We start from the raw sequence: 20,885 nt of genomic DNA on the forward strand, positions 1-20,885 counted from the left end.
CAATGAGAGACATGGCTACAGAGAGTACGAAGTTTAAAGAAAACGATTCGCTGGGGCTCTCGGTGTAGTCCAGAGTGCCTTTATTATTATTTTTAAAAATCTTTTATCCACATTAGAGTCAGCACCACTTCCCCCATCTCTTGCTTGTCTTGCTTCCATGAGTTCCATAGTTCCAAACTGTTCATTTCAAAGGTTTACCCTTCCTGTTCTCACTTCTTCAGGCCAGGGGGCTTCCACTCGACAGTATCCTGTGGGAGTTGGTATGTTGCTACCTCCCTTGAAAGCTATTCTAAAAGGTCGCTGTTTTCCTTTGTGCTAAGTACCTGGGGAGGGACCGATGAAAGGAAACTGAACCTCGGCAGTGCAAAAACAGGTTTCCAAGACCTACGCTCTGAAGTATCACTGGGTTTCCCGAAGCAATGTGTGTCCTATGGCTGGAAGACAGGGAGGAACAAGAGAACTGTGAAGGTAAGATAAGGGAATAAAAACAAGGGAGGAAGCTGCGAAGGCCCAGGGCAGAAGGAATGAAGTTCTGACCAGCAGTTAAGTGGAGCCCGAGACCGAGCGTACGTCACCAGGCAGCAACAGAAACACAGAAGGGGGTGAAGTCCTGGGAGCAAAGAATTATTCAACTGAAATAAAGACTGGTCAAAGTGGAGACTGGTCAAAGACTGACCTCCTGCAGGAAGAGGTCAAGATCCAAATGATCAAGTCATAAGGATATACTGAACTAGCCTAATCTGAGCTGTTCTTAGTCAAGAGGTTCCATGGGACAGGGCAAGGGAAAGTCTGACTTTTCCCAGTCTCATAGGAAGGAATATCATCAAACTCAAAGAAAAAGAAAATCAAGATCCAATAAATTTGTAAAAAGATACTAGCAAGGAATGGGTGAGTGATTCCTCAGTTAACCGAAGTGGGATTCAGTGTTGGGCTCTGGTCCCAAGGAAAACTAGAGTGCCACCAAGCACCAGAACAAAAAGATAGGCAAGGAGACTAACCTATCCAGTGAGGGCGATGTTTAACCCCTGGCACATGGCTAATGAGACTCTGGACTATGTAAAAACTGTGCTACGGGAAAGCAGCTCCTTAACATAAGGCCAGACTAAACTTTCTAATTCAGAGTAGAGAAATAAACTTGCACGCCTTCCGTATCCATAGCTGGGCAGGGTGAGGGCAGACAGAGACTGACAATTTTAAGAAAGACAGTGCACTTGAGTTTAAATCGTTTCAACACCTACTAATGAGTACCTGATATGTATTCAGCTCTGCGCTAAGTGCTGGAACACTGAGAATTCATCCCATGACTACTTACCATAGGGCTGCTGTTAGCATCTGGTGTGTTAATGCCCGTAAAATGTTTCATATAAAGCCTGGCAAATGGTAGGCATTCAAAAATCGGCGGTGGCTCATCAGCATCCTTGTAACGATCACTGCCATTATCACAATACCTATTACCACGTTGTGGGGATAACAGATTTTTAAATTCCAGAAGAAACAGCTTTGAGATGTGCATGATTTGTTGCCAAATGGTTTCTTGAGACTGTGCCCATCAGACCGAGGATTTATATTAAAAGTAGGACAAGACCTCCCCCCACTCATGATCTAGTTTCTACAGGTCTTAACTGACACTGTTTCTGGCAAATTTTCTCCATCAGTCATGGAAACATTAGCACCAACACAGTCTCGCACCCATGTCACCCATTTTTTTTTTTTTTACATCTTGTGAAGCTCACTTCAAAGTTTGTTGCTGACATTCACAAAAGGAGAAAAGCCACTGAGACTGCAGAGCAACCACTTTCAAATGCCAAAGATCAAAAGGGAGAAATCAGGGGGGGACAGCACAAGGCCCTTTCCTTCCCTCAAGAATAAAAAATACATCACCATCAGGGCACCTGCGTGGCTCTGTTAATTGTGCGTCCAACTCTTGATTTCGGCTCAGGTCACGAACCCAGGGTTGTGGGATCAAGCCCTGCATTGGGATCCCCACTGACTGTGGAACCTGCTAATGATTCTCTCCCCACCCTCCTCTACCCCTTCCCTGCTTGCTCTCTCAAATAAAGAAAAATTTAAAAATAAATACATTACTGTCATCATCAACTCCTATAAACACTTAGAGGCCTTAGTAAAAGCATACATGAAAAACAACATCCCTAGCCTCCCCAGGTAAATTTTATGAAATAACACTGTGAGGAAACTTGCCTAGCAAAGGGCAGCGGACTAGAGAAAAGCAAACCAGGTATGTTCTAACGTGACTAAAAAGCCATTTAATTTAGAGTAAGGTTAGTTTAAAGGTTTGCAGTATGTTTAACAGAAAGAAAATAAAACGCTCCATCCACATGCTGAACTTGTAGTAAACTCTTTAAGTTCTTAGAAAATACATCCAATTCAGGAAGGAGTAAATGGAGAGAAGGCAGAACATGAGACATAAAAATACAAAGAAACAAAAGGAGAGAAAAGGAAGGGTAAAAACAGCAAGGACCAACCCTAAATATACCAGAGAAAGAGGAAAATAAGAGGAGAAAGTGAAAATGGAACTAATATTGGTTGAGTTCAAGTGAATCATAACTACTGCCCAGTCCAACACCTTTGCTTCACCAACGAAGAAACTGTGGCCACGTGCGGTTGAGTAGTAATTTGAGTTTACATAGCTAGATAATGGCAGGTCTATAAAGGTGGTTAATACACAGTAAATACTCAAATTTTTGTTGAATTAAAAAGGCAAGGGTGATGGTCTAAATGTTTGTGCATCCCTCCCCTCCAAAATTCTGTGGTAAAGCCCTAACCCACCTCTGTGGCTGTTATTAGAACACAAGGCCTCTAAGGAACTACTTACTTAAGGTTAAAAGAGGTCATGAGGGAAGTTCTTGATCTTATAAGATTAGTGTCCTTAGAAGAAGAGACAAGGAGAGCTTGCCCACACATGCGCCCGCACATTCTCACTCTTGCTCTCTCCCTCATCACATGCATGGAGAGGAGAGAAGGTCGCATGAGCACACAGGGAAATGGTGGCCAACTACAAGCCAAGAGAAGCCGCCTCAGGATGAAACCTACTTTGCGGGCACCTTGATCTTAGACTTCCCAGCTTCCCGAACTGTGAGAGAGAGATTTCTGTTGTTTAAGCCACCTGATCAGTGGTAATTTGTTATAGCAGCCCAGCAGACTAAGACAACAGGCACTGAAGTCCTTTGGCAAAGTATTCAAAAGGAAAGGTTTTAGCTTATTTGTTGAGCCTAAAATATATACACGCCTTACCCTCTTTTTCTTTTTCTTTTTCTTTTCTTTCCGTTAGAGAATGAGAATGGAACCACTGGCTAGGTGGAGGTAACACTTCCAAAGGCAAAGTTTCCCTACAAGGTATCTACATATGTCAACTTTCAACCAACTAATAAATGGCCAAAACTTGATTCTGTACTCAGGAAAGTAACATATCCTTTACCTAGTCTCAAACGAGGCCCCACCAATTGCAAATAACAAGTGCTCAAAAGTGTGTGTGCTTGCAGCCTCCACCACAGAGAAGTAGACTGCCATTTAGAAAAATCTGACCCAGTCGCAAACACCCTTTCAACTTGGCTACTCTCCCCCAACCCCTTCTTGTCCCCTTGCCTTGACGTTTTTGTTTGTTTTTTTTTTTTCGGCCTTGACGTTTTAAATTTTATGTTATACTGGCAAAACACAGAAGTTTTCGCTATCAGCTTTTAAGAAATCTGCCTAATATATTTTGTTTGGTAAACAGCAAAAATAAAAGTAAAGAGTTTTAGGGGCGCTTGGGTGGCTCAGTGGGTTAAGTGTCCAACTCTTGATTTTGGCTCAGGTCATGATCTCATGGTCGTGAGACTGAGTCCTGCATTGGCCTCTGTGCTGACAGCGCTGAGCCTGCTTGGGATTCTCTCTGTCTCTCTCTGCCTCTTCCCCACTTATGCTTGCTCTCTCTCTCTCTCTCTCTCTCTCCCTCTCTCCCCCACAAAATAAAAAAATAAACTTAAAAAAACAAAAAGAAAACAAAGTAAACTCTAACACAATTTTTTTTGTTAATAAAATTTTTGTTAATAAGTTTTTCTGATATATTTTTTATTATGGTGAAAAATTAGTTTACTTTTGGGGCACGTGAGTGGCTCAGTCAGTTAAGCAGCCAACTTGATCTTGCATTTTGTGAGTTCGAGCCCCATCCAAAGCCAATTCGGATACTCTGTCCCTGTCTCCCTCTCTGTCTCCCTCCCCCACTCATTTGTGCTCTCTCTCTCTCTCTCTCAAAATAAATATACTTAAATTTTTTTTTTAACGTTTATTTATTTTTGAGACAGAGACAGAGCATGAACGGGGGAGGGTCAGAGAGAGGGAGACACAGAATCTGAAACAGGCTCCAGGCTCTGAGCTGTCAGCACAGAGCCCGACGCAGGGCTCGAACTCACGGACGGTGAAATCATGACCTGAGCCGAAGCCGGCCGCTTAACCAACTGAGCCACCCAGGCGCCCCTCAAAATAAATATACTTAAAAAAATTAGTTTACTTTTTAGTGAAAAGTAGTGAATCTTAAGGGTTCAAAGGAAGATAAAAGTTATTGGAAAAATGCAAATTACCAATATACAAAAGTTGCACTTTTAATTATGCCTTTTAGTAGTGTCCTTTTCCAAAGCAATTACCACGGACTGGAAAACTGATGAGTGAGTGGGCTAAATATACAAAAAACAAAAGAGGGGCGCCTGGGTGGCTCAGTCGGTTAGGCGTCCGACTTCAGCTCAGGTCACGATCTCGTGGTCCGTGAGTTCGAGCCCCGCGTCGGGCTCTGGGCTGATGGCTCAGAGCCTGGAGCCTGCTTCCAATTCTGTGTCTCCCTCTCTCTCTCTGCCCCTCCCCCGTTCATGCTCTGTCTCTCTCTGTCCCAAAAATAAATAAACGTTAAAAAAAAATTTTTTTTTAAAACAAAAGAATAAAAAGAACTCAGTTTATAAATATGAAGGGAGATACTTAGCATTTCTAATGTCTTAAATTTGTCAATGAAATGTACCCAGAAAAAAGATCGTACCAAGAAAAGGGAGCAAAAGGAATTCTGTTCTCTTATGTAACATCTCTTAGGTAATACTACACGACACCTTACAGATGAAAGCCCCGCTGAGTCTCAAAATAAAGCCTCTTTAAATGGACGCCTATCGAGTCCATCTTGTCTGCTCTGGGAAAAAAAAAAAAAAAATACAGCCAATATACACTCTGCCTAAAATTTACATAGTGGGTCATATTCTGAAAATGCATTTTTATTTCAACTGTCTAGAACTCTGGTCACATCGCCCCATTAAAGGAAATGCACACACATTTAAATGGTGGCCGAATTTCCAGACCAGGTAACAAGAACTCAGTGATGACGTAGCGGGGGTGGTGGGGAAGAATGCTTGAGTAACACCAACCAGTAACAGATCTAAAATGCCATACATCTGAAATAAAAATCAACAGAAAACAAGACAGTTAAAACAGCAGCAAATTACAAATAATGCCGATGTAATTAAGAAATACTTTTGATTTATTTTTTACATGCAAAATCATCTTGCGTGTTGTTTAGGAGAGAACAAATTTAACTCACTGACAAAGACAGTGGAGACACCCATGGAGATTTAGGGAAGAGGTAAGACTTTCAAGGGTTTTAGTGACTGATGCAATCTTTTGTAATGTGGCTTTCTAAAATATAATTTGTTTTACTTTAACCCCTACAACATTTCCATTTTCCGCAATACAAATATCATTAAGACAGAATGCAGCAGAAGCCGATCTGAAACCTCGTCGATGCAGTTCCAAGGCTGGTACCGTGAAGCTCGACTGATGGTACAGTATAGACCCCCAACCACACACAGGGACAAACGGTCCCTACTAAATGAGAAAAAGACTGAATGACAAATACAAAGAGAGTTCCACCCTACAAATTCCTATAGTTACTAAGTATTCCCTTGTTAATGAAAAAGTAACAAGTAGAAAACCTCCGGAATTTAACACCCATTTGACAAATATTTATTGAACGCCATTCACTATTCCAGACACTAAGGATACACAGCAGTAAATAAGCCAGACATCTCTATAGGAGAGACAAGTAGTAAAAAAGATGTTTTTATGACATGCTAGAAGATGGCAGGGGCCATGGGGAATTTAAAGAAAAAAACTGAAGAGGTTAGTATTTGGGCAAAAATGTGAGGGAGACGAAGGCGACAGACACGAGGGGATCTGGAGGAGAGCATGACAAGCATGGGAACAAGTAGAGAGTGCCCGGCACATTTGAGGAACACATCAAGAAAGCCCGTGGCTGGCGGACGGGGAGAACAGAATACAGAATGGGGACAACAGGGGGAGATGGGGATCAGAGAGGTACCTGGGAGCCAGCTCAACAGAGCCTTGCAGGGACTCTGGCTTTTCTTCTGAGTGAAACACACTGGTGGAATTTTGAGCGTGATCAGATGTATATTTTAAAAGGGTCATGACAAATGCTGTGTACAGAATAAATTATTTTGGGGCACCTGGGTGGCTCAATCAGTTGAGCATCCGACTTCGGCTCAGGTCATGATCTCACGGTTCATGGGTTCGAGCCCCGCGTCGGGCTCTGTGCTGACAGCTCAGAGCCTGGAGCCTGCTTTGGATTCGGTGTCTCCCCCTCTCTCTGCCCTGCCAACCCCCAACTCTGTATCTCTCCCAAAAATAAACGTTAAAAAAAATTTTTTTTAAAGAATAAATTATTTTGAGCCCATGGTAGAAAGCAGGAGACCAGGTAAACCAGGCAAAAAAGGAAGATGTACTGATAGGAGCAGTAGAGCTAATGAAAAGGGATGGAGTCAAACTTATTTTTGAAAGGCAGAGCTTAAAGGATTTGCCGAGCTGATGAGGGAAAAAGAATCCAGGGTGACCAAGGTTTCACTGGCCCAAGCAACAGAATTATGCATTATCAGAGATGAAAGCAAAAACAAAAACCTTTAACTATTGCATTTAGACTATGAAAGTATAAGAGGAACCAGAAGTCCATCTGAGATATATTTAGAACCTGGACTCAGAATTCACAAGATGCATATGTTCCAGGTTGAGGCATGATAGTTGATAAGCGATGAAACTGCACTCAAAGGAAGTGGCCTTTTTGAGGTATACATGCTTTCAAAACAGGAAAATAGGGGACAAAAATTGCCTATCTGTGAAATACCTATTTGGAAGATTCAGATCTACACAGGTAGAGATCTACAAAAGGAACAAGGGCAGAACAAAGGGTCAAAGGCAGTACCAGCATGACAGAGAACTTAAATCTCAGGGCATAAATATAACCAGACAATTCTGGAATAGGTTTGGGATTTGCTTGAGTACTACTCGGTTAAAAAAAAAAAAAAATGCTTGCCTTAATTTGCTTTCTTGTTAGGAAGAATAGGGTTGAATTTCAATGTATTTTCACAGATGGAAAGGAAGAGGAATCAAGAGCACATTATTTGGATTTCAAAGAGATTCGATGATTCTTTCTGTCCTGCAAAACAAAACACCAAAAAACTGTTGATGTTCTCAGCTCAATGTATTCTCAGATGTTAACAGATTCAGAAGGCCCTTGTCTAAAAACAGAAACAAAACCACCTAAAATGATCCTACACTGTTAACAAGGCTAACGAAGTGGTAGACACATTGATAAGAAAGTTAAAATCTATGCTTGCCACAGATTACAAGATAGCCTGTGTCTATTTTCTTTGATGCGACTGATATTAGTACAGCGAATGCTTTCAGTTGACAGGAAAAGTTTCCATTACAAGACTGCAAATTACTAAGACAGCTCCTCACACAGCTAGGAAATTAGCTTGTAGGAATACAGAACGAAGGAGAGAATGTCTACCCTCGACCATAAGCACAGGTCTCAGAGAACAAAAAGACAGAGGATACAAAAGGAAACCATAACATAGGGCAAAAAATTAAAAAAAAAAAAAAAAACACAAATAGCATCCAAATGTGATTTGTACACCATTATAAGGGTGATATAGAATTAGCTGTATGAGTGCATTTTTTTCTTATTTCTAATAAAGTTGTTTTTCACTATCATTCTTATTTCTTAAGTTAATCATAAGAGTTAAACAATAGAAAAAATCAGAGAGTCCCTTGGACCCAGATGATCGACGGTTTTGGCTATCTGGCCTGGTTTTAAGTGAAAGCTCATTCATTCCATGAGGATAGATGAAATCACTAAATGAGAGAGAATCAAGGAAAAAGTCCAAAGACCTAGCCCAGAGTACTATGGCTTTAAAACAGAGAAGTAATCACCAAAGAAGTAAGAAGAAAACCAGGGAAGTGTGATGTCCTGGAAGTCAAGTACCCAAAAAATGCATCAGAGGGAGGGAAGGATCAGGGATGGTATGTTCTGCAGACAGGTCAGTGAACATGAAGACTGAGACCTGGCCACTGGACTTAGCAGCATGGAAGTTACCGGTAATCTTGACAAGAGCCAGTTCAGTGGCACGGTGGCAATAAAAACCCGAGTGGGTGTAAGGGTGGATGAGTGGAGAAGAAGTGATGTAAGCAAGTACAGATGACTCTACTGAGTGTTCCTCTAAAGGAAAAGAAATTCAGCAGCAGCCGGCAGAAAAGTGAGGTCAGGAGTATTATTTTTGAATGGATGAAGGAACGGCTTAGTTGCATTGTGAATGAGACTCATCTAGTAAAGACAGAAAACCCGATGACCTGAGAGAGAAGGGACAGAATTGCAGAGTCCAGGTCCCAACCGGGCCAGCAGAGATGGGACCCAGTGCACAGCGGGTGTGAGCCTCATACAGGAATGCGACTGGTTCGTGTACAGTGACAGGAGAGACCACAGGTTTACTGCCACGGACAGGAGATGGGCACGTGTGCTGATGAGAACTCTCCTGATGGCTTGAGTTTTCTCACATATCCTCTGGAAACGCCAAGATCCGCAAACAGAAGCCCAAAGTTGATTGTTCAGCAACAGGTGTGGCCTTCCGGGGGGCCCGGCAGAAATGGCACGGTACCCAGGCACCTTTCTCTCCTGCCCTCTCTGGTTTCCACTACTGTGGTATCGCTTGTCATCTCCAAATGGCATAACCACTTCTTCAGAAGGAAGGGGGGAATGGGAGACACAAGGAAGTCACTGGTCCACGGTGATTCAGAAATCTAGCCAGGCAAAAGCTGGAATCCTTTATTAGGTCTCAAGGTCGGGGGCCACAGTTCTCCATGGCTTGTCAGAGTCATCCTTCCAGGGGAGGCAGCGTGCGTTAGCAACTTAGCGGTTGGCTGGGCCCGCTTCCTGCCAGAAGACCTTGAGGCGGGGGGGGGGGGGGGGGGGGGGGGGGGGGGGGGTTCAACAGCCTCTTTTCATTTTGTTCTGTTCCCTTTCCTTTTCCATTGCAGCTGCAGTAGGTCTCCTGCGACTCTCGATGAGATTCACTGCATTAGACAAAAGCTATATCCACAAATATCTTCAAGATAAGCCCTTCTCTGCCTGTGCTGCTGCTAACACGGCGAGAAGCCCTATTGTGTGACTGAGGGATCTTCTGTGTGACTGTTAAGGCACCATCTTTGATTTTTCCGGGGTCTTAACGAAAGGTCTCACGGTCCCATCTGCAGCTTCATCTTTAGACTACCATTCCCTCCCGGCAGTGCCCTTGAACTGACCTTTGCAGGAACCCATGTCTTAAATTTGCCCATCATTTGCCAGGTGTAATGCCTGAGATTCTCCAAAACCACCAAGCCCTGGCTCCTTTTGTTAACAGTCCTTCCCTCAATGTATTTCTCTCCTCTCACACTTGACCCGCAGCAGCAAGACGTAACCATGGGGCACCTTCAAGGTCTTGCTTGGAAGTGTACATTAGCCAGATCTCCCGGTTCGTGGGGCAGGAACACACGCTGCTTGCCACATAACTGCAAACAATAGTGTTGCTCAACTTTCTGCCCAAACGGAATGAAGATCTCCTTTTCTCCAGTTCCCTTTCCTTTAAACCCTCAAGGCCATCTCCTCAAAGTCCCAAACTTCACAAGTAACATGTGCCAGGTACCCTAATCTTTCACTAACGATTCTCGAAGTCCACTGCCCAGTTCCCAAGTCACTCCCACAAATTAATTTCTGCTAGGGGAGCAGCACGCCACTTGTGGTACCAGAATCTGTCGGCAGTTACCTATTTCTGGTGAAACAAATCAACTCTCGCCACACAGTGGCTTAAAAAAAAACCCATTTATTATCTCCTAAGATTCTGTGGATCAGGAAGCCAGGCGAAGCTTAGCTGGCTGGGTGCATCCAGTTCGGGGTCTCCCACAGGCCGCGAGCAGGGTGTTGGCTGGGGCTGCAGTCATTCCGAGGCTGGACTGGCACGGCTCGGCTGCCAAGCACACTCACCGGGCTGTTGGGAGGCCCAGGCCTTGGCCCTGGACACCAGCTCCTTGCCACGTGGGCCTCCCGGCAGGGCTGCTCAACACGGCAGTTTGCTTCTTCCGATGGAAGGGCTCTGCGAGAGAGAGGGCTAGAGGGGCTGGCATCCAAGGTGAAAGCCACAATCTTCTGTAACCAAATCTTGGAAGTGACATCCCGTCACTCTTGCCATATTCTAGTAGTTCGAATCGAGTCACTAGGCTCAGCCTACACGGAAAGGCAAGGCTTGACACAAGGGCATGACTACCAGGAGGTAAGGATCACTGCAGACCATCGCTTCTCGGCCTTTTGGCTAAGATCAAGTGTAGAATCACTGCAGACCATTCTGGTTTATTGTAGACTAGCTGGTTACAAGTACCTGGCTACGGGGCCTGACTCCTGCTTCTGCGTCAGAAGGTATAATAGGAACATGAAATTATAGTTGTGAAAGGACTGGCCTCATACATAGGAGGTACTCGGGAATTTCTTTTCACTTCTCCCTTCCAACCCCAACCGTCTTTAACAATCCTGAGAATGTCTCTGGCACAGGATGTGATCTGTAGACACCCAGCACCAGAGAACATGGTATTGAGCAACATGCAGAAATAAGATTTGACTTTTAGTGAGTCCGGAAACTTATTTGCAATAAACTAAATAAACTAAACAAGAAAACAAAAGGATAAACAGTCAGAATAAATGAACGACAGCAGAGGAGAACCTCTACAAAAGAGCCACTGCTCTCCCTATACGTGTGCCCCCCACCCTGGCATCTGCTTTTAAATTGTAATGTTTGTGAGATTTTCAGTCCAACCTCAGCAAAAAATAGATTGCTTTTTATCTAACTGGCAACTACAAGTGCAATAAAGAGAATAAAGCATTAAGGATGTTTTATTTAGGGGCACCTACTAGGTGGCTCAGTCAGTTAAGTATCTGACTTTGGCTCAGGACATGAACTCATAGTTCAAGAGTTCTAGTGCGGAGCCTGCTTGGGATTCTCTCCACCTCCCTCTGCCCCTCACCCACTTGTGTGCACTCGCTTTCTCTCCCTTTCAAAATAAAGAAACTTAAAAAAAAAAAAAAAAAAAAAGAATGTTCTTATTTAGATGCCCATTCACTTTTGAGAAATAGCATTCAACAATGTGACTGGTAAGTGATATGATTCCCATTTTATAGCAGAGACAACAAGGGGTATAAAGATCATGTGATGTGTTATGATCACACAGCAGGTTAGCAGCTAAGCCAGGAATGGAACCATCATCAGCATATGATGCAACACACAATGAAGCTACAATCACTCATTTCTGATGGTCACGGATGTGGTCATCTGGCTAAAACAGTCAGTGAGTAAAGGGCTCATCTCGCACTCAGGAGAAGTGACAGTAATTTTGAAGAATGAAAGGTAGGCTTTGATTTATTTAACATCTGAATTAATGATCTAGATGCAAAGAAGCAAGTGAAACACCAAATGAGTGCATACACAGTACAAGTACAGAACTCTACAGATTTAAGGGGAATCAAAAGCCAGTATTTTAGTCGGATACTTTGCTGCATACACAGTTCATTATACTAAGATTATCTAATTAACCTTTCCACCGGCATTGCAGACTACCTGTTCTCTGATGGCCTCACATTACAAGGACTATATGTTATCTCATTTAATAAAAGTGAGGGATTCTGAAAAAGCATGTGTGAAGGGGAGCAGCGGAGGACATTAATTCTAAACAACAACGCAGTGCTTGAAACCAGACCATGAGTTTCAAAAGCCACACATTTCCAGAACCCAGAGGAGAAAAAAAGGAGCTAGTGAAGGAAGGTTATAACTCCTAAAATGTGCTTCATTCATTGAGCAAGGAAACGAAGGGACCTGAGAAAGCGTCTGGGAGTCGCAGGCTCACCCCCTCCCTCCCTCACAGGTGTGCTCTGACCACAGTGATTTTCGAGGCCTGCAAACAAACAACTTAAAACCTGCAAAAACACATTATTTGCTTAACTGGTTCCAAATTTATTCCCTTAATATGTAAGTTTTTTAACAACACACGCAATTCCATACTCTGGTTTGAAACATGACAAAAGACACTTGTTTAAGGTTAAATGCCATATCAAAACAAAGAGTCTTATAAATCATACCTAGTAAAACAGGCAGCTTCCTTATACAACTGTAAGCTTCCCGTATGCATTCTTCATGGAGGAGAGAGACAATTAATAAACAAACATACAGCAAGTCAAAGAGACGGTGGTAGGTGCTATGGGGAAAACAAAGGTGGGAAAATGGGGGCGAAACGCTAGGCAGAGAGGTAGGAATTACCATTTATATGGGGTGCTCCTGATAACATGGAACTGAGTAGAAACTTCATGCAAACAAGGGAGTCTTGCTGCTATCTGGAGAAAGAGCAGGGGTTTAGGCAAGTGCTAAGGCCCGGAGACAAGGGTGTGTTTGATATGTTCAAAGGCCAGGAGTGTAGAACATAAAGTCAAAGACTTAGCCAGGGGAGCCAATCATATAGGGCCTTGTAGGCCAGCCAAGGGCATCTGACTTCTCTGAGTGAGATAGGAAGCTAGTGGAGAGTTTTGGGCATGGGAACAATATAATGTGACATTTAAAGGGATCTGACTGCTGACGGCTGTGTTGAGGACAGACTTCAGGAACAGGGTTGGGGAGAAAGAACAGAAGCCAGAAGGCCAGTCAGAAAATTATTATAATAATATAGATAAGACATCACGGCGTCTTAGGCCTGGGTGAAAGCAATGGGGCTCATGAGTAGTCATCAAGCTTCATGTTCATTGTGGACACCACACCTTTCCTTATGCCAGCTTTCCATCTGGCTTGTCTCCATTAGTCTGCTAGGATCTAATGTAAATTACACTTCCTAAGAAACCTTCCCCCAGTCAACCCCATCTTCAGTGACGCCCCTTTTCCTCAACTCCTATTGACAACTTCCCATAGCACCCACGGACTGTCGTCTTTCCTACAGTTACGCATCTACTTAGCTTCTGTGTCTCTTTAACCTCATTATCCTTAAGAAAGAAAATACAACTTTTGGGATCCTCATTTTGCCACATAAAATATTCAAGAAATGTCTGCTGATAACAAACTGAATCATTTAGAAATGACTATCCCTCTAGAGAAATTACCATACACTCACTTCCTGCTTAAACTGTCAAAGTCAGAGATGCTTGACACAGCTGTCCCAAGGAAACCCCTGCCCATCACCCAGGCCACACTTCACCTCGAGCTACAATTCTAAACAGCTTCTTACTGAGCCACAAGTAGCTTCTCTGGACCAATGGTTTTCAAAGCACAGTTTCTGAACCAGCAGCATCAGCATCACCTGGGAATTTATTAGAAATGTAAATTCCCAACCCCAGACATCATGCGGCTAAAATTCTAAGGCCGCGTGGGTGGCTCAGTCAGTAAAGAGTCTGACTCTTGATTTTGGCTCAGGTCACGATCTCACGGTTCGTGAGATCGAGCCCTGAGTTGGGCTCCGCAGTAACAGCGCAAGGCCTGCTTGGGATTCTCTCCCTCCCTCTCTCTCTGCCCCTCCCCTACTCATGTGAGTGCTCTTTCTCAAAAAAATTAATTAATTTAAAAAAACAAAAAAACAAAAAACCTCTGGAGGTGGGCTCAGTGATCTGTGCAGTCTGATGCACTATAAATTTTGAGAACTACTATGCTGACTTAAAGGTTCAACTAGTTACTCTGTTTTTCCAAGAGGTTTTCAGAACGATTCCATCCTGGCTCACACCCTCATTCGCCTCAACCATCATCAGAAGTCAAGACTTCCAGATGGCTCATTCCAGAGAGCTTCACACATCTGCTCCTCTGATCATATCACCCACTCGGCCCACCCTAAAAGTCAAGAGCGATCTAGTCAAGCCCTAGAAGTCAAGAGCGACCTAGTCAAGCCCTAGAAGTCAAGAGCGACCTAGTCAAGCCCTAGAAGTCAAGAGCGACCTAGTCAAGCCCTAGAAGTCAAGAGCGACCTAGTCAAGCCCTAGAAGTCAAGAGCGATCTAGTCAAGCCCTAGAAGTCAAGAGCGACCTAGTCAAGCCCTAGAAGTCAAGAGCGATCTAGTCAAGCCCTAGAAGTCAAGAGTGACCTGGTCAAGTCCTAGAAGTCAAGAGTGATCCTCAGTAGACTCTCCTGTATACTGGCTCTCTTCTCTGTGATGGTCCGTTCACCTTTCTGCTCTAAAGAAAACCTGACTGCCCCTCACAATACTGCTTCTTCTGCAGCAAAAGCTTTTCTCCCACCCTTTACATACCTCAGTGGGGGCAAGTAGCCACCTTGAGCCCCATCACCATATACCCTCGGACCTTACAGGTATCCTCCTCGTTTCCCAACAGTACTTCCCAAACCATTTCTCTTCCACCACCCTAACTACAGGTCCTTTGAAACAGAGATCACCTCCTCAAGCCTTGGCACATGGCTCCCTCTCTTCTCTCCTTTACTAGCCTTATCCTTCTTGACAACTTCAACACCTGCCTAAGGTGACTCACTCAACACTCCGGCCTCCTAGCTGTGTCACTGTTTCAACGTCTTTAGCACCAGCTATTTTTTTTCACCACTTCACCTCAGCACCCACCTGGCATCATATCGGGGCACTGTCTTCACCAGTAACAGCACCATCTCCGAACCTGTCGGGCACACTTGGAGGATACCACCCTCACCCTCTCAAGGCTGCTCACTCCAGCAGCTCTCCCATGCCGCATTACTCCAACCTCCTTGAGACCTCAAATCTACAAGTGGACCTACTACTTTTCCACTCCTCCTCCTTCTCCTCCTCCTCCTCCTCCTCCTCACATTCTTACTTCCCTCCTAAGCCAGTTTACATTCGAGGGTCTAACACTATACACAGCCCTTTTCAAAAGTCTTAATTCCTGGGGAGCCTGGGTGGCTCCGTCGGTTAAGCGTCCAACTTCAGCTCAGGTCATGATCTCACAGTTCACGGGTTCGAGCCCTGTGTCGGGCTCTGTGCTGACAGCTCGGAGCCTGGAGCCTCCTTTGGATTCTGTGTCTCCTTCTCTCTCTGCCCCTCCCCTGCTCACATTCTGTCTCTCAAAAATAAATAAACATTCAAAAAAAAAAATCTTTTTTTAAGTCTTAATTACCTTGCCCCTTTTTCTCTTTGTCTAACTCATCTGATGAAATCTCAACTCCTGATCAAAGCAACTACCTGCTTACTCCTCTCTTGCATCTAAACGGAAGACTGCTGGATAAAAATCACCCAACTGACCTGCCAGCACTCACATCAGGTTTATGACCACAGATCTTAAGCCTATCATACCTCGCTGGTACACTCACTTCCCATTTTATGAGATGACCACTGTTTCACACCGTGCCCTCTCTCCACAAATCTGTCCTACTTCTCCACTCCCTACACTGCCATTTTCAGCTTTGTTCATCTTCTATCTATCAAGAAAGCAGGCACAATCTTAGGACTCCCTCTTCTGCCCAAAAACAATGCTGCCAGCCTACCCGGCTCTAAACGCACACACTCTGCCATCCTTTCTACTAAAAAGGAAAAATTGCTTCTGGCCCTATCTAAGGCCAATCCCCCTTCTGTGTGCTGGGTATAACATACTCTGGTCCTGCAATTAGCTTTTCTTTTCAGCGTCCTCAATTTCTCCCCTCTACTGGCTCTTTTCTACTGACATAAAACATGCCTGGATATCACCTATCTTTTAAAAAAATCTTCCCTTGAGCCCACGTACCCATCCAGTCCCTGCCCCAATTCTTTGCCCCACTCTAAACAGTCACGGTCTCAACAGCCTCACCTACCAATTAACAACTCAGCCCATTCCCACTGGCTTTTTTATCCACATCATTCCAACTGAAAGAGCTCTTGCCAAGTTCACCAATAACCAACATCCTGCCAGGCCCACAAGTTATTTGGTCTTAAACTATCCAAACCCAGCACTTTCCTCTCCAGAGTCTAGGCTATCACATACTTGCCTTGTCTCCCTCCTACCCTACTCAGTTCTTAGTACCCTTTAGATCTCTACTGAAATGCCTTGGGGCTCCGGCACCAGCCAGATTCTCTGGTGATGTTTTCTCCCAGGCTTTAAATATGCAGAGATGAATCACAACCTTACCACCCTAACTCACACCTCTCCCCTGAGCTCCAGACTCTTATCAAACTGCCACTGAACTTCTCCACTTGGATGGTCTAACAGAGATTTCAAACTCAACAAGTCCAAACCATAAACACTGTTTTTCTGTGGACTCTGTTCTGTTGTAAGGATACAGCCCATCCATCCTAATTCTTCAACCCAAAAGCTGAAGAACCCAGATTTCCCCTTTCTCACCACCCAGACAGGCCCTCCAGAGTCTAAGCTATCACCTCTTGCTTCCACCTACAGCAAACAGCTTCCAGACTTCCCTTATCACTTTCCCTAAAGGAAGCCGCCCTCCTGCTTAAAATCTCCCATTACCTTCCCAACTTAACCAAATCTCTATCCTGGGGAATGATCTGGTCCCACCTACCTCTCAGTCTTATCTTCCTACACTCTCTTTTCTCTTTGTTCTCCACACTCCAACCACACACCCCCTCTTTCTGTCCTTTGAATACCCCAAACCGGTCTATTTCACCCTAGTTCACACATTCAACGTCCTACTTACTTACATGTTTACAGGGTTTTTAAAAATTTTTTTAACGTCTATTCATTTTTGAGAGACAGAGAGAGATGGTGTGCGAGTGGGGGGAGCAGCAGTGAGAGAGACACACACAGAATCCAAAGCAGCCTCCAGGCTCTGAGCTGTCAGCACAGAGCCCGACACGGGGCTTGAACTCACTGATTGTGAGATCGTGACCTGAGCCAAAGTCAGACGCCCAACTGACTGAGCCACCCAGGCGCCCCACATGTTTACAGTTTTATTTTCCCAGTTAAAAAATACAAACTCTTTATGGGAAAGAACTTTATCTTGTTCATTCTCCTTCCCGACCCCTGGGAAAGCCATCAGCACACAGTTGTCATCAGTAAATGTGTTAACTACCGGTGTCTCGTATTATTAATATAATCTTTTGCTTAACCTCTTACAGTTTTCTGAGATTTAAAATATGCATCAAGCCAATTTTACCCACAATATAAATATAAATTCTCCAACAATAACAGAAGCCTCTTGGCTTCTATTCAAGCATTCGACTCTTGATTTCAGCTCAGGTCACCATCTCCCAGTCGTAAGCTCGAGCCCTGTGTCAGGCTCTGTGCTGACATGAAGCCTGCTTGGGATTCTGTCTCTGCTCTGCCCCCATGCACACACACACACACTCTCCGCCCCCCTTCAAAATAAATAAGCTTAAAAAATAATAATAGAAGCCCCTAATTATCTTTCTAATATGCAAATCTGATCCTATCTGATCCTGCTTAAAATCCACCAAAGGTTCTTTACTGGCATAAACCAACAAAGGTCTTAAACTGTTCAGATCGTCTGGTCTCTACAATTTTACATTTTCACCCACCACGATTCCACTCATTCCACACATACAAGCCACGTGGAATTACATGCGGTTCCCAAACATACATACTTTCTCACCAATCTATCCCTTTTTAGAAAATCTGTGACCCTTTCTACTCCTCACCCACTCTGCTTGCCTGTTTCCTCCTCTGCTTAAGACTTCTTTCAACTCCTAGATGCTATCAGCATATTTCAGTTCTCTCTTCCTGCCACTCTTTTCCCTTAATTTCCTAGTGTGCTGGTTTTCCTCCCACAGAACAAGGTTCTGCTCTCCTCTCCGGAACCTTGTTCCCTGCTTCGAGGGTTGGTTCGTCTCCTACCAGGCATTAATTTCTCTTCTTGCTTCTACATTTTCTCCCATTTTCTAGGCCATTCTCGTCTCAAGCCATCCCCATACCTGCACACAGCTTCAACTACCACCGCCTGCAGATTTCTCCCAAGTTGATGGCTTAAGCCTCTCTCTTCCCTTGTATTTCCAGACCTAGGTGGCCAACTATCTAAACAGAATTTCCCCTTGAACATCTCAAAGGAACCCCAAAATACTAATTCCAAATCAAACTCACGATCCCCGACCTCTTCCTCCCCAACCAAATCATGACACCTGCCAATTTCACCTGGAGCACATCTCTCCTTAGGTCTGGGTGTCCCAGCACGGGCTACCATTACTGCTCTCGGCCACTTACACGATTACACACCATCACCCCATTTCTCTCTCTGCACTCTTACTCCCCTCTAATCTCTCTCTTTTCAAAAACAAATCTAATTATCGACTCCACTTCAGCCTACTCTCAATCCTACTTAAAATCTTTTAATGGCTTTTCACTGCTAAGGATCTAGTCACAGGATCTGGCCTCCAGTGTTATCTGAACTGAGCTGTTTCTACATTTTGTGATAACTCAATTTACTATCCAGTCTTGTTTTTTCACTGTGGAGACCAATTAGAATGGCAAAGTTGTGACCAAAAGTGAGCATTAAAATGTTAGCCTGACCGTCACCTGAACGATAACTGGTTATTACCACCTTATATTTGCTTCACACGTAATAGTTTCTAAAAACCTTTAACAAAGATTACTTCCTAATCTGTCTGGTATTACCAGTCCCATTTCAAAGACCAGAAAACTAATGCTAGAAAGGTCAGACGCTGGCAGATGGCTTCATTGAGACCAAACACTCTGTCCTCTGACTCAGTCTGTCATGTCCATGTTTTAGGATGAAGCCATCAGTTACTGAGACTTCTAAAAGGGAGGGTACATTTTTCTGAGATGACACCATGAAGGTTCCCCAAACCACCACCTTCTTTTCACAGCCTGGGAAACCAAGGCATGTGCAGGTAAGTAACCTGTCTCCAATAATTAATGGGCATGGAAACAGAATTCAGGGGGACTTATTTTCATTTCTCTAGTCTAGCCCAGATCATGCTGGACGGCGGTGGTGATAAACTGAATGGCACTGAACAAACAGAAGATGGGAAGCACGGCGCAGTAAGCTCCGAGGCCAGACAGACCGGAGTATAAATGCCACCTCTGCCGACTCTCAGCTGTGTGACTTCAGCAAGTTTCTAATGCTTCTGCTCTCCCAGCTGTGAAATGAACAATGGCCAGCTCCCAGGTGCGCTGGGGACTGAGCGAGGTAGATGCCTAACATGTATGTTACCGCTCAATAAACAGTTAAAGTAAACGAACCAAACACATCAGCTTCTCCCAAAAACGGATAGTGTAAAGAGAACTGACAGCCACGGAGTTGGAAACAGATGGGACTGAGTTTCCACCTCTGCCATTTACTGTCATGCTTGCTCGCTCGCTCTCTCTCTCTGTCTCTCTCAAAAATAAATAAAACATTAAAAAAATTTTTTTTCTTAACGTTTATCTATTATTGAGAGACAAAGAGAGACAGAGCATGAGCAGGGGAGGGGCAGAGAGAGGAGGAGACACAGAATCTGAAGCAGGCTCCGGGCTCTGAGCCATCAGCACAGAGCCCGACGCAGGGCTCGAACTCACAAACCCGGCGAGATCATGACCTGAGCCGAAGTCGGACGCTCAACCGACTGAGCCACCCAGGCGCCCCCAAAATAAATAAAACATTTAAAAAAAGAAGAATATGGGTGAGAGAGCCTGGGACCCGTCCAGCTAAGATCAGCTCAGACCAGGAGAACACATCCTAATTTCTGGGAATTTAAGTAAATGGTCTATAGTTTTGTTTACGGCATATAAATTGTATGCTCATCAAACAAGTAAGTTCCCTCACTACAGGAATTATGTGTCTCCCTTCTTCCCTCCCCTCCCCCTTCGCCCCACCCTCCGTCCTGTGTTAGGCCAAGAAGAGGAGACCCAGAATAAAGGACGTAAGGAAAGCTTAACAGGATCGTACCTGAAAAAAAAAAGTTGAGAAAAAACAACGGGGATGTTCTCCATCAGGAGGCAACTTTAATGAGGCTTCTCTAGTCACAAGTACTTAAAATACTGATGAAGGGGAGACTCTTCACATGAAACTAGTTTGTGTTTACCATCGTTTTCCCTACACAAATTCAAAGGCGTTCTTAACATGCTGGGGGAAATGCTCTGGGGTGGTGAGTGGTCCTGTCCACGCAAATGTGCAAAGCAAAAAGTTACTTACTGAACACCTACTGTGTGCCACACACCACGTTAAGCACACTTCTTAGATGATCTCAAATTCTGACATTAATCCCGCATGAGGTATTATTTTCCCCACGGGACAAATGAAGACACCGAGGTTCAGAGAGGTTAAGTAATCTGTTTACGGCCACGCGACCAGAAATGGCAGAGGTGGGATTTAAACCCGGTAGAGTCTCTAAAATGCGTATTTTGGTGCCATACCATGTTGTCCACTGAGGCTACCGAGTTCTCTAAAAAGCAGGGTGACTCAACAGTTAAGTGGGGAGAAGATCTGGCCAAGAGACATGTACAGAGAGCACAGGACGGCATTCTACCTCCGAGTTCTAGACACACAGAAGCAAATGAGGAGCCGTGTCTCACTACACAAACCCAAATGCTTGGATGAGCTCTTTTATTCTTCAGCTCTACAGGTTCTAAGAATGTCCATGCCACTCAGAGGTAC

General features: G+C 44.2%; 1 protein-coding gene across 23 annotated transcripts in view; it reads right to left on the reverse strand.

Annotated features, from left to right (window-relative positions):
* Positions 1 to 20,885, reverse strand: part of RBFOX2 (RNA binding fox-1 homolog 2) — a 289,113-nt gene that overhangs the window by 134,349 nt on the left and 133,879 nt on the right. The window lies entirely within an intron of this gene.

This window comes from Felis catus, chromosome B4 (genome assembly GCF_018350175.1).
Source record: "Felis catus isolate Fca126 chromosome B4, F.catus_Fca126_mat1.0, whole genome shotgun sequence".
Taxonomy (NCBI): Eukaryota; Metazoa; Chordata; class Mammalia; order Carnivora; family Felidae; genus Felis; species Felis catus.